This window comes from Brachycentrus maculatus, unplaced genomic scaffold, assembly GCF_059751285.1.
Source record: "Brachycentrus maculatus isolate JH-2025_06_01 unplaced genomic scaffold, ASM5975128v1 h1tg000354l, whole genome shotgun sequence".
Classification (NCBI taxonomy): Eukaryota; Metazoa; Arthropoda; class Insecta; order Trichoptera; family Brachycentridae; genus Brachycentrus; species Brachycentrus maculatus.
Genome location: NW_028281103.1, coordinates 187,637 through 200,301, shown reverse-complemented (window position 1 = coordinate 200,301; position 12,665 = coordinate 187,637). Strand labels below are relative to the sequence as shown.

At 31.2% G+C, this 12,665-nt stretch overlaps 1 protein-coding gene across 1 annotated transcript in view; it reads right to left on the bottom strand.

Annotated features, from left to right (window-relative positions):
• The window catches only part of LOC148303710 (uncharacterized), a 110,195-nt gene extending 109,844 nt beyond the window's left edge, over positions 1-351 (bottom strand). Inside the window, exon 1 of the mRNA XM_088269526.1 lies at positions 114-351. The gene's annotated coding sequence lies outside the window, so the exon portion shown is untranslated. The remainder of the gene's footprint in view (positions 1-113) is intronic.
• Positions 352-12,665: the final 12,314 nt, after the last annotated feature.

The following is a 12,665-nucleotide window of genomic DNA, read 5'->3' as shown; positions in this document are numbered from 1 at the left end:
TCATTTGTAACGTGTCAAAACAGCCACCCGTTCAAAAGTTTCAATTCCGGAGATATTTGGATTCGGCGGCGCAGCGATCGCGCCGGATGAAAAAAATATATTTAAAAATTCACCTGTCGACATTCGATTAATCCTTTCGATCACTAAAACTCCACAGGAACGAAAAATATTCACAAAAAAACACTTAACAAACTATCGATAATGCCACAGATACACAAAAGTAATAAGTAAATAACTAAATTCTCCCTCTTTTGTAAATTCAAAAATGTGAATGTAAAAACCACTATCCTTGAACCGCGCGCGCGCTCTTTCCCGCAGACGACGACAACCGACGGCTAGTCGCAGCGAACTGCTCGAGTGCTGGAAAATAACCAGCCAGTACGATATTTACCCCCACTTTCGGACTACCTGCCCGTTTATTGCGAGAAATATTATTTATCAAAAGTTCTACGCAGGTACCTACCTGTTCGAAATATCAAAAGTTTGGAGTACCTACCTACGTTCTTACCTGGCCGCGCGTCACGCGGGATAATTCGAATGAAAGATTCGAATTATCCTTGATCGTCTCTCTGGCTAGTTCGTTGGAACATATCCAATTAGAATTCTAATTTACTGAGAAAAAAACGTATATCGTATGTGAAATTATTAATGATTAAAGAAAACACTTGTTTTTTACCACTTGGGTTTTATTATAGACTACTTGTTTCAGAAGTTAAACTTCCATCATTCAGGTCTGTATAGTAACTAAAATATAAAATATAAAATTGTTCTATAAATAAGGAGAGGGGACAGTTAGGGGAAGGGGTTAGTCAAGGGGCGGAGTTTGAAAACAAAGGAAAACTTGAAAGCAAAAATTCTTATATTCTTCACCTTTGCTTTCCATTTTTCCTTTGTTTTCAAACTCCGCCCCTTGACTAACCCCTTCCCCTAACTTTCCCCTCTCCTTATTTATAGATCAATTTTATATTTTATATTTTAGTTACTATAGAGACCTGAATGATGGAAGTTTAACTTCTGAAGCATGTAGTCTATAATAAAACTCAATTGGCATAAAACAAGTGTTTTCTTTAATCATTTTAACAGTTCTTACCACAAAGTTAATGCCGAAACAATAAATGCAATTATTAATATATGTAGGTACATATGAAGTACGATTAATCCTTTCACGATGGGGTTTAATAAAGATTTAGTTAAAATTCTGATAATGAATTATTCAAAATTGCAAGGCATTAAATATCAATGTTTTCTTAGTTTTTGTTTTTTAATTCCGGTCTTAAAAGCCAACCTCAAAAATATTCATTAACTAAAATTTTACTTGGTAAATATGACTAATTCTTAGTATCTATTGTGACACGTGTTTCAATGCATTCAGTATCATTATCAAACATAGCGTGTGAACCATAGTCTAATTTTTAGAGTTGTCACGAGATTTGTTTAATGTTACCCAATTAGAGTTTAGATTTACGTTATTGAATTCAAATAAAAATTATAAAACAACTCACAAATTCAAGAGAAGTTTTCTATAATTAATCTTTCAGTGGTCTGAAATTTAATTATCAACCATTATTTATGTCAAAATACATTTTTCCTGGCTCTATACTAACTTCTCATATTTGTAGACTGTTGGAGTCAGCTCTCCTCGTCTTCAGGTTGTAGGTCCTTCTGTCATGGACATCTTCACCTAGGTCATACCTTCAAATCATGTTATCTTTCTGTAGCATCCACGAATTTTTTGGTCTTTCTCTAAATGTCTTTCGAGAAAGATCCATGCCAATCGCCTGGTATACAATATGTTCAGGTTCACTACGTCTTATGTGCCCATACCATCTCGATTGCTTTTCCTTAACTTAACTATTGGTTACAGCCAGGCTTCCACGAATGCGTGGAACTCTTCAAATTGTCTCCAAGGGACACTCTAGCTGACCATCTAACCATTCGCATTTCAGCAGTTTCTAGTTGCCTAGAGTAGGTGTTATACATCATCCAGCACTCAGAGCAATACAGGAGATCGTGTCTGACAATTGTTTGGAATTTATTTATGACAAAATATCTCTAAAATATTATTTGAAAATCTATTTAAAAGATTGCATGTAAAATATTAAAATATGTTTGCTTGAATTGATAATATTTTGTCAATTTACAGTGGCCTCATATGCAGGATGTTTCGTAACGAATATTGATTATTATTTAAATTTTTAATCAATATTCACAAATTTAACCGGTATAAAACTCAAGAGGAAATTCACAAAATTGTTTTGTATGTAGAGCGATAATTCCAAGTGTAAAACAGCTGTTGGAAAATGATTGAATTACAATTAAAACGTTATATTCGGTTTAAGCGACCTTGCAAAAAAAATTAAAATGAACATTAAGTTGAAATGGTATCTTTGAGACGTATATATATATATATATATATATATATATATATATATATATATATATATATATATATATATATATATATATATATATATATACATACATATATATATATATATATATATATATATATATATATATATATATATATATACATACATATATATATATATATATATATATATATATATATATATATATATATATATATATATATATATATATATATATATAATATATATAAATATGTATAAAACTTGGCGTGATCTGGTACATATGTCAAATAGTTGAAAGCGTCACTTAATTTCAACGCCGGACTGTGATCGACTATAAAACACCGAAAACCACATGATTTTCACTCAGTCTAAGTAATAGTCTGTGGTCAGGTCTACCATCAAAAACAGGATTCTCCGTAGCTTTTAGGACGTCCTGTACATCTTGCTTACTTCTGAACGAGGTGATTTAATACAAATTGAATGAGCAACGAAGACTTCATTATTTATCGAAAGAGCGTTGCGTCACCTGAATGTCATTTATGTGAACATCAGACTCGATACTGTATTTGTTCTATGAGAAATGTCAATTTACCTTATTAGCGTGGTTTGCTCTTAGCACCAGATGTTCTGTTGTTTGCTCCATCCGACTCCGCACTCCTCGATCACATTCAATGTTTGCAGCTGTCTGATGATCTCTATTCATTCAAGAGTCGCTGTTGTGTGTATTATTCTTCAGCCTAAATCATCTTGGTGTTTACTAAATTATCCAATGTCGTTTCATTGCTAAAATTAATTCCAATAGGTACGTGTTAGGAGTACAAATAAACATGTCGAATGGCGTTCGAGACTGTTTACTCCATCTCATATAAGCGCCTTACAAATCGCTCACTCCTTTTAACAACGTCATATTTAAAAAAAAAAAAATTTTTTCAAGAGATCGTTTTTAATGTTTAAAATATAATAAAATGTATTAAAAATAAATATCAAACCACTTTTTACACCTTTTACTGTGCAACAGATCTTTTTAGGTAAAACCTGAATGTTTTTTCTCCATTTGAGAAATATTTAGTATATTTTAACAAAATAATTAAACAATACCTTTTCATCAAAATGCAAAAACAAACTTTCTGCCCTGTAGCGGGGAAATATTAAGTTTAAAATATGCCGCTTTTGGTAGGATATAGTACAGTTTCATTTTCTACAACTGAAAAATAACAATTTTTGATGTATGACGTTGTTGAAAGGAGTGACCGAAATTTGAAATATTGTTTTTGAGGAGAGGCTCAGCGCTACTAAAATTAAGTAGAAATGTATAGAAATTGTATTAAATTGTAAAAAAAAGTTAAACTAAATTAAATACTACTAATTACTAAATTAAATAAATAAATTTAGGAAATTAAAAAATAAATATAATAAAAATATAACTTTGTTTTAAAATCACTATAAATATTTTATTATAACTTAATAACAATGTCTACCGGTTTCGAAGCTAACCGCTTATTTTTCAAGACTGATACTATTATTAATATTATCAGTCTTGATAAAGAAGCGGTTAGTTTCGAAACCGGTAGACATTATAATTAAGTTATAATAAAATATTCAATGTGATTTTAAAACAAAGTTACATTTTAATTATAAAACGGAAAATTACAAAGTTAGTGTTTCAAATATAAATTATATTCTCTTTAAAAAGTTCTCGTTGTCTTGTAAAATTCAGTGTATTGTGTTATTTTAAGAGCTGAACAATATTTTTAGTTTATACACTTGAAATTCAATTATTTTTTTCAATGAAAATATACAAAATGTTCTAATTGAAAGTCATTCATAAACATTTATATACTATTCAAATATTTGTACACAATTGTTATATAGGTTTGGAAAACAGCGCTTTACAAGGTTGCTATCAAGATTTTTATTAATATGCCCAGACTACAAAAATTTCCATATCAATAACTTATTCTCTTTGAATTGTTTGTTATCAAGACGAGTTTGGTTATTTACAAGGTTAATTATTGAATATATTGATTTTTTAAATATATTTAAACACTTGAATAATACCAACTCAAATAAAACTAACTCAAATAATAAAAAAAAAACAAACAAAAAAATAAACCGATCAACTTCAAGATTGCTCTAAAACGTAAATTATTTATAGCATTGTGTCAGTAAGAATTATCTCGTGAATTTCATATTTTTAAAGAACATAATAAATACTGAAATTAAACTCATTTCTGTTTATTTAAAAAGCGTTTGCACGTGGAATTCGAATCAAATTCTCATGCAACCAACTGCTGGATATGTGATTTTTTCTTCATTTTCGAGTCTGCGCGGAATCTGAGTGGAATCATGGTAGAAGATATGTTGAGAAATAAAAGAGATAAATATTTACGTATATTGTTCTCTATGAGACATTTTTCAACGATTTTCAACATTTCTTCAATCGGAAAAAATCAGTATTTTCATTGTCAAAACACAATTTCAATTTATTGACAATATATTCTGTACTAACTATATTGTCACACTATACCTTTATACTACATTTGTATATTTTGTAGGCACCTTCATAATGATAAACAATGCGAAGAAATATTTGTATATGTAATATAAATTTATTTACTTTATAAAATAAAACAATGTGTAAAAAACATCAGGAAATAATATTTAAAAAAAACATTAAAGGTACATTGGGAATATATTTTGCAGCAAGGGGCATAAAAAACGCAACAAAAGTATATCAGTGCAAGAAAGAAACCATTAGTTAAGCATAATTAACCCTAGATTATTTAACTATCCTACGAGCAGTGGCGTGCATTTTATATAGGCAGAAAAGCAGTGCCTATCATAACTTACCCAACATAACCAGTATCTATCCTGCCTTACTAAGTAGTACCTATATACCCTTTTAACTTCCTTTACTGCCTACCCTAGTAAATAGAACTTAACACACCTTACTACCTACCTCTACTGCCTACCGTAATTAATTTTATGTACTCGCTACTCCCTACGAGCGACGTTGTATTTGTAAAATTACGACATAAAAATAAATAATAATAATAAAACCCTCATCCGCACCCAATGGTGCATAGGGCACTGCATCATATAAACGCAGTGTTATCTTGATCGTTTACACATGAAGGAAAGGTGATCAGCCCTCCGCTTCAGGTACCAGTCCAGGGTAATATTGAATAAATATTACAGTGAAAAAAATCACTTGTATTTATTTTACCCCCCTTGGGAATCGATCCCAGGACCTCCAGAACGGTAGCCGAGCGTGCTGACCACTACACTACGGAGGCGGAAATAAAGAATTTAGAAATAAAACCAGAATAAATGAGATCATTTTTTTTTTTTATTTTACAAGCAATGCAACATTTTTGCAAGAGATACGTTATAATGAAAATAATTAAAAGTACATCTGGAAGATACTATGAAGCAGGGGGCGCAGGAACGTCACAAACATTATTTTTTTCAGAAATCGTCATTTTGCCGTCGTAATTTTTACGATAGTTATTATTCTAGGGTTAAAATCGTAAAAATATATTCAACTCGATATCCACGATTAATTAAAATACCCTATTAATTAAAATTATATACCCACTCATCAATTATAAATGCTACTTAATTTTCTCTGTTTTATCTCAGTCATCGAAATATAAGTTCCTATTGAGCGTGTTCTTTAAAAGTGAAATTCATAAATTAATCGAATTCGAAAGGGACAAATGATTTATCACTTGTTGCTCAAACATGAGTTACTAAATATTTCACCTGTGAGAGAGAGAGAGAGAGAGAGAGAGAGAGAGAGAAGTGTGTAATGAAGACTAAGTGACTCTACATTATTATTTAAGGCAGGTGCTAAGTTAAAATTGTGGAATGAATTTAGGTCAGGCACCCTGTGTCGTAACTCAAAACACCCCTCATATTTCTCGACACCAAGTATGGTTTTAAAGAATGTGGGGATATTTGTGACACATTGGTAACAACAATATAAGAATTGCGTGCACACCCGCACAGTCTGGCAAGGGCATTCTAGATTTGTCCCTTCTAGAAACCAGTCACTCATTTAGAGCTACCTTGTAATATGTACTTATTTATTTGAAAAAAAAACACGGTCAAACTTAAACAAAGTAGTATCATTTTCTATTATTCTAGTATTAAGAAATTACTTTGTTTAATTCGAAGTATTTTTTAAACTACCGTAGAACGGGACTTGAACTTTGATGTGTTACTTGAGCCCAGTACAAAAAAAAATTAGATCGTGGTATCGATCGAAGTATCGTGGCAATAAGTGTCACCTGTCAGGGAAACAATGAATCATGTCGATACGTTCATTATTGTAGACCAAATACAGATTTAAATCTTTTTTTCATACTGGGCTCAAGTAACACATCAAAGTTCAAGTAGCCACGTTCAATATTGAAAGCATTTTCTTTGTGGTAAGTCATTTTTACTTATTTATTTTTTTACAAAAATGTTAGTAATATTAGTATCTAACCACTCACCGAGATTTTTATGTCTACCGGTTTCGAGACGTACCCGTCTCTTCGTTAGGACAATCACTACCACAGCGTGCTGTGGCTGTGATTGTCCTGACTGGAATACAAATAATAAAATTACTTTTTTTTAAATAATCAAAAGCAGTACATGGCAAAATATAAAAACAATAAACAGGTATAATAACTAGGCATAAGGAGCATATTTAAAAGAAATAAATGAGGAAAACATAGGGTAAAAAGCATATTTGAAATAAACAAATGAGAAAATATAATAAATATAAAAAAAACATAATGTAAAAACAAAATAAGAAAATATAACTAAACGCTACATATTATATCTTTCCGTAAAGTATTTTTTCAGATCATTTATTTTGGATGCCCGAACGAGTTCTCTTTTATATATCGCTCACTCCTTTCAAGAACGTCATAAATCAAAAATCGTCAATTTTCAGTTGTGCATGTTTTTGGAATGCCCAGAAAATGTGCTATATTCCAGCAAAAGAGGCATATTTTTAACTTAATATTTATCCGCTACAGGGCAGAAAATGTTGATTTTGCATTTTGAAGAAAAGGTATTGTTTTATTATTTTTATAAATATACTAAATATTTTTCAAATGGAGAAAAAACCTTCGGATTTAACCTTAAATGATCTGTTCCACAATAAAAAGATCAATAAGTGACTTGATATTTTTTAAATACATTGTGTTATATTTTTTAACTTTAAAAACTAGTTTTTAGTTCCTGAAAAATCTAGTTTTTTTTATTTATGACGTTCTTGAAAGGAGAGAGCGATATGTCAGGGAGCTGGTTAGTAGGCAATATATTTTAAGGACCTTACTCCAAATTAATAATTAAGGTAAATAATAAATACAACTGTAATGTAATTTTTTTTTAAATCTGTGCATATTTCGTAATCCCCATTTACGATATACAGTTATCATTATCAAGTGCAAGGATCGATACATAAAGGATATAAACTGAGGAGCTTCTTGGGTTGTTCAATGCATTGTTTCACGCCTTCGTGATCGCCTTTAAAACTAACACCGGATGTTCATTCTTCCCCACACTTCCTGTTTCTTCTGACCTCTTTTTACCAAACGCACGGTGGACAGGAATACTGCCGCACACACACACACGCACACATACACACACATACTTCCATATGTAGTTTCTAGTCCTTGTTTTGCACTTGGATGATTTTCACGGTAGTTGAGTCCGAAATTTTATTAAAAACAACTAATTGCTTATTTTATAATACAAAAATAAAAGTGTTTATTGACATCCCATAGATGTAGAAGAATATGGAAGTCTGGGCATTTACTGGTTGTTCATTATAGAAGCATCTAGAACCTGAGGACGAGGAGGTCTGACCAACAGTCTACGATGATAATAAGTTAAGATATAGCCAGAAAAAAGAAGATAAAGTTGACAGTAATTGTGAAACACAAAATAAAGTGTAAATTTTTGACAACTCTGCATAAATGAAGAAGAATATGGGAGTCTGGACATTTACAGGGCTTACGACCATCAAAGGTTTGGTTTAGTGATCACTTGACACTCTTGTAACATTCACCAATTCTGCCCATGGTTGACAACCACACAACTAAAATTTTTAAAATTTCTAGATATGTATGAGTTCCAAAAATTTTAGTAGTGTGGTTGTCAATCATGGGTAGAATTGTGAATGTTATACAACTGTAAAGTTATCACTTAACCAACCTATGGCAGATCATAAACCTTGAAAATATCCAGTCTTCCATATTCTTCTTCAACTGCATGTGTTTTTAAGTCAAAAATGTAAAAATATGATGTCATATTTTCCCAAATCATTGTTTACGTCATAGACCAACAAAGGCCAACAAAACGTCTCATTTTGTAAATCCTCCATACCGGATATTACATCATATAGGTTCATAGCGAGTACTGCATCTAAACCGCATCTTTATTAGCAAGCACAGTCTCTTAAAGTAATATATTCCAAATTGCATGCAAATGTATGCATCTCCAACATTATGCGTTACCTTTCTGACATGCTTTATAGTCTGGCAGGTTAGGTACTGCTTTATTGCAGATCCGAGATTGACCTGCTGCAAAAATATACATTGACTATTCGGCTGTCCAAATTTAAAACACAGTAAGGGACATTTTTTTGTAGTACGTTTTTTTTGCATTTTTGGACTAAGTAGAGTCTACTTAGTCCATTAATGCAAAAAAAACGTCCTACAAAAAAAATGTCCCTTACTGTGTTTTAAATTTGGAGAGCCGTATAGTCATTGTGTGCATGCGAGTATACTTCCATGTACGCAATACCTAAAAGCGTTATGTTACACTTTAAATTCTAGCATATTTCCGATCGTCATTCGTTCGTCACGACTTACGATTTCCTTAAGGTCTAGATTACTTCAGATCCTTAAGGTCTACCACAATTTGATAACTTATTTCTATTAATGAGCCGCTTAGGCTCACAGAAATAGTATGATATTGAAATATTTGTGTAATTAATAAAAACGCAAATTATTTTTTTTTAATTAAAAATTTAAATTAAAAAAAAAACTCAAGCGTTCAAATCACAACGCGCTCGATCGAGCTGAGGGCTGGACGGCTGTTCACGCTTAATTTTTTTTAGAATAATTATTGGATTTTGTTTTTTTAGTATGTATGTTGAGAAAAAAAACTTCTTACCTTTCAATAGCTCTTTTCTTTTCAAATCCATATACTGTATTTATTTCAATGAAAAAAATGTTTTTTCAATATTTCTTTATCAAGATTTGTTTTCTTGAAACGCCGTTTTTATAAACGGCGTTTTAAGAAAACAAATTTTACCTGGATTAAAAAAAACTTTGGATTTAACGTGTATAGGGCCATAACGTTATTGATCCTTTCCTTAAAACACAGTTTTTGTATTGAAAAAAAAAGTTTTACTTCGAAACAAATATATGATTTTGTAAAAAAGTGTTATTAAAAGGCAAGGAGTTAAACAACAAAAAGATTTTTTTTTCAAAATATATACTAAAATATATTTTGAAAAGAATGATCCTAAAGATTGTTCGCAAAGACATATGGGCGTGGCGTTCATTTCTCTCTGCCTGCCTCTGCGGAAAGCAGCATGATGTTTAATTAGTTATTTATATATTTCTCTTCAAAACAAATCATTTGTTAAAATTTCCAGATAGGTATGGTTAAAACGTTCGATTGTAGAACGAATGGCGATCTCACTACGAGCTACGCATACTCTATATGGGCTCTTGGCCAGTAGTGTCTTCTATGTCTCGGGTGACTGAACTTCTTCTCTGCTGTTGTCTAGAGCTTCTGTGACTACGAATATACTGCCTAATACAAGAAAGGATTTATATCCAATATGTAATTATAAATATGTCCGTATGTATACCAAGGATTAATGGAAACAAAAGCTTCACCATCTTATGAATTTCATATAATACTTACCTGAAATATGTATATTGGAACGTAATTCCATCTCTGCTGAATCAAAGTGTGTACTCTTTACACATCCAAAGGATAACGGAGGTAGGTAGATCTAAAATAGATTGTATATTTTTTATCCTTTAGTATTTGTACCCTACTTATATATTACAGATTTTTACATATTTACTACAGTTTTTTGAAGACATATCGCTCACTCCTTTCAAGAACGTCATAAATCAAAAAACTTGATTTTTTAGTAGAACGTTTTTAAAATTTAACAATATAATACTATATATAAAAAATAAATATCATTGAACATTTTACTGTGAAGGTTTTTTCTCCATTTGAAAAATATTTATTATATTTAAAAAAATACTTAAATAATACCTTTTCTTCAAAATGCAAAAAGAACACTTTCTGCCTTGTAGCGGGTAAATATTAAGTTAAAAATATACCGCTTTTACTGGGATATAGTACATTTTCTGGGCATTCCGAAAACATGCACAACTGAAAATTGACGATTTTTGATTTATGACGTTCTTGAAAGGAGTGAGCGAAATTGTACTGAAAATGAAAAAAGGTGAAGCAGTGCAGTTCAGCCGCTCTACTCTTGATTGCATATCGTAAACAATTTTCTTTCATAACTAACTAACTAACTAACTAACCATCACGCCGCTTCCCCGCAGGGGTAGGCAGAGAGAATAGAGCGCCACACCACTCTGTCTTTGCAAACATTCTTCGCCTCTTCTCATCTCCTCATACATACCCGCCGATTGTTACGACTCCTAACCTGACCACTTTCAAGTATTTGGTATACCTGATCGTGCCATGTTTTTCTCGGTCTTCCTCTGCTTCTTTTCCCGAAGTATAAAGTATAAAGTGTGTAAAGTGATCACTTTTCCAAGCCTATGACAGGTATCAAGCCTTTTAAATACCCAGACATTCAAATTCTTCTTCATCTACGTATATTGAGATGACAAATAAATGTTAAAAATAACTCCTAAGTGGAGAAAACACAGATTTGTGAACAAGTATTTGGACATACTCAAAAAACTACGTTATATTAAGGCGCAACTTGCGATAAATCGCTACTTTATTTTCTTTTCACTCAGGTATATTTGACGTGATTAATTTTGTTTTTCCTAAAACACCGTTTTTGTATTTAAAAAAATAAGTTTTTCTTCGAAATAAATACATGGTTTTGAAAAGAAAATAACAATTGAAAGGTAAGAAGTTAAAAAATATAACGAAAAATAATATTTTTTTCAATATATCGTAGTCATACAGGATAAAGTGACCAAGTGCATTTTTTAGAAAAACATGATGATTGACTTTTAGATATCTTACTAGCTTAGTATTGCCCTAAAAAAATTCCAAAGGATTTTAAACTTGTAAGTATAATACATGGACTTATTATTTTTTGTGGTTGTCAATAATGGGAAGAATTGGTGAATGTTACACGTATGTAAAGTGATCACTTAAACCAGCCGATGACGATCGTCAGCCCCGTAAATGCCCAGACTTCCATATACTTCTTCATCTTTGATGAGATGTCAAAAATAATATGAAAATAACTCCTGTACTACTACTACTATTATCACGCCGATTCCCCGCAGGGGTAGGCAAAGAGGATGGAACGCCACACTCTTCTGTCCTGACATATACTCCTCGTCTCTTTCGCATCCATACATCTAGTCATACATGCCCTCCGATTACGCAGACTTTTGACACCGCCAGATTTTAGGTTCTGATTGATCTGATCGTGCCAAGTCTTTTTCCTAAAATAATTCCTGTAATTGGAGATAATCCAGATTTTGTGAGAACAAGTATTTGGACACACTCAAAATGTTGTATATATATAAATATATATATAAATATATATATATAATATATATATATATATATATATATATATATATATATATATATATATATATATATATATATATATATATACATATATATATATATATATATATATATATATATATATATATATAAATATATATATATATATATGGACTTGTTAAAAATGACCAACTTCATTGATGTTTATTTTCTTGCCAAGCAAAAGTGACTTAAATGGCCCTCCTGAACATTTTACGTTTTGTTAGTTGGTCACTTTCTCCTGTACGACTACGATATGTTTATTCTAAAAACAAACAAAAAAACTTAAATGTATTCTTTAAAAAAAGTCGGACGTGAAATAACGTCCGGCTCCCCCCGCAGCTGTACGCTTAATGAATTTGTTATTGCGAATAAGGCCTTAAGAATAATATTTTAATGGATTTATAAATCTTTACTTAATGAACGTCGATTTATTTACGCTGTATGATGTCTCTACATGCATTTAAACTGGACTGCAGCGTCCAT